General features: G+C 46.5%; 6 non-coding genes across 6 annotated transcripts; all 6 read right to left on the bottom strand.

Annotated features, from left to right (window-relative positions):
- Window positions 1-104: 104 nt before the first annotated feature.
- Pmar_PMAR026172 lies at window positions 105-176 on the bottom strand. The gene has a single exon. It is a non-coding gene; the product is annotated as a tRNA-Cys (tRNA).
- Window positions 177-296: 120 nt separating this feature from the next.
- Pmar_PMAR026171 lies at window positions 297-369 on the bottom strand. The gene has a single exon. It is a non-coding gene; the product is annotated as a tRNA-Arg (tRNA).
- A 108-nt stretch (window positions 370-477) lies between these two features.
- Pmar_PMAR026170 lies at window positions 478-549 on the bottom strand. The gene has a single exon. It is a non-coding gene; the product is annotated as a tRNA-Cys (tRNA).
- A 120-nt stretch (window positions 550-669) lies between these two features.
- Window positions 670-742, bottom strand: Pmar_PMAR026169. The gene has a single exon. It is a non-coding gene; the product is annotated as a tRNA-Arg (tRNA).
- A 108-nt stretch (window positions 743-850) lies between these two features.
- Pmar_PMAR026168 lies at window positions 851-922 on the bottom strand. Its single transcript has one exon. It is a non-coding gene; the product is annotated as a tRNA-Cys (tRNA).
- A 120-nt stretch (window positions 923-1042) lies between these two features.
- Window positions 1043-1115, bottom strand: Pmar_PMAR026167. Its single transcript has one exon. It is a non-coding gene; the product is annotated as a tRNA-Arg (tRNA).
- Between the last annotated feature and the right edge of the window lie 1046 nt (window positions 1116-2161).

Here is a 2161-nt window from a genome sequence, read left to right as displayed (position 1 = left end):
GATTCACTTCGGATCATATTGATGTCTGTGACTGTTTCGCCGATTACATGAGTGATTACTCTACCTCTCGAAAATTCCTTGATGAAAATTTTGCGAAAGTTCAAAGGGCACGCCCGGATTTGAACCGAGGATCTGCTGATCTGCAGTCAGCCGCTCTACCACTGAGCTACACACCCATGCACACAATTTGACTAGTCCTCCATTTGACCTATTTTCATTCAAAATTGCACTCCTCACTGTGTCGTTTACAGCCAGCTCAATCGAGTCGTCCTCTAATGATTCTCACTAAACTTATCTACCCTACCCGAGGATCGAACTCGGAATCTCCACCTTAGGAGGATGGCGCCTTATCCATTGGGCCAGCAGGGCGATGATTCACCTTCGGATCATGTTGATGTCTGTGACTGTTTCGCCGATTACATGAGTGATTACTCTACCTCTCGAAAATTCCTTAATGGAAATTTTGCGTAGGTTCAAAGGCCACGTCCGAACTTGAACCGAGGACCTGCTGATCTGCAGTCAGCCGCTCTACCACCGAGCTACACACCCATGCATACAATTCGACTAGTCCTCCATTTGACCTATTTTCATTCAAAATTGCACTCCTCACTGTGTCGTTTATAGCCAGCTCAATCGAGTGGTCCTCTAATGATTCTCACTAAACTCATCTACCCTACCCGAGGATCGAACTCGGAATCTCCACCTTAGGAGGGTGGCGCCTTATCCATTGGGCCAGCAGGGCGATGATTCAACTTCGGATCATGTTGATGTCTGTGACTGTTTCGCCGATTACATGAGTGATTACTCTACCTCTCGAAAATTCCTTGATGGAAATTTTGCGAAGGTTCAAAGGGCACGCCCGGATTTGAGCCGAGGACCTGCTGATCTGCAGTCAGCCGCTCTACCACTAAGCTACACACCCATACACACAATTGGACTAGTCCTCCATTTGACCTATTTTCATTCAAAATTTTACTCCTCACTGTGTCGTTTACAGCCAGCTCAATCGAGTCGTCCTCTAATGATTCTCACTAAACTTATCTACCCTACCCGAGGATCGAACTCGGAATCTCCACCTTAGGAGGGTGGCGCCTTATCCATTGGGCCAGCAGGGCGATGATTCCACTTCGGATCATGTTGATGTCTGTGACTGTTTCGCCGATTACATGAGTGATTACTCTACCTCTCGAAAGTGATGAATACGAAGTAAAACCCTGCTAGGCTCCTGACCACTTTATTGACTACCAACACGATTCAACGGATGGCATAGAATATAGTCATTACGTCTGAGTGATGTGGAATGTTACACCGGTGCCGAGATGCCCAAGTCTGTGAGAGTCATATGGGTTTGCCCAGATGGTGCACACAAGACAAGGGTGAAACAGGGCAGCTAATTGGCTATGGCTGAAAGTGCAACAGTCACTGTACTACACAACCAGTTTGACTGGTTGACAGTGTTAAGGTTAGCATTTTCAGGCACACTCTAACGAAATGATAAGGGAAAGAAAGAAGGGAGAGAAAAAAAAACAAAACAAACAATATGTTGCTGTTTCTACAACATCTGCTTTGGTCTAGCCTTATTGAGGCACTCTTTAGCTAAGCTCGCAAGTTGCGAGTCGCAACACAATATTTGTCCCTCACCGGTCTGGGTGGGAGTTCGCTACGAAGTTCAGGAAGACAGTCACTTTGTGACCAGCATTCGCAGTGAAGTTAAACGTCGCCAATGATCGGTTTTACCTTCGTTAACGAGTTAACTCGAATAAAACCCTGCTAGGCTCCTGACCACTTTATTGACTACCAACACGATTCAACGGATGGCATAGAATATAGTCATTACGTCTGAGTGATGTGGAATGTTACACCGGTGCCGAGATGCCCAAGTCTGTGAGAGTCATATGGGTTTGCCCAGATGGTGCACACAAGACAAGGGTGAAACAGGGCAGCTAATCGGCTATGGCTGAAAGTGCAACAGTCACTGTACTACACAACCAGTTTGACTGGTTGACAGTGTTAAGGTTAGCATTTTCAGGCACACTCCGACTCCGGTGAAACGAATCCAATTCCCAGAATACTTGAGCTTTGCTCACCCTTTATAGTGATGCAGTGGATGGTATCCAGCACAACTGAAGCCCTTTAGTCACCCTTGGTGAGTCTTCGCTTA

This window comes from Perkinsus marinus (assembly GCF_000006405.1).
Source record: "Perkinsus marinus ATCC 50983 genomic scaffold scf_1104296974036, whole genome shotgun sequence".
NCBI lineage: Eukaryota > Perkinsozoa > Perkinsida > Perkinsidae > Perkinsus > Perkinsus marinus.
This window is presented reverse-complemented; position numbering and strand designations above follow the sequence as displayed.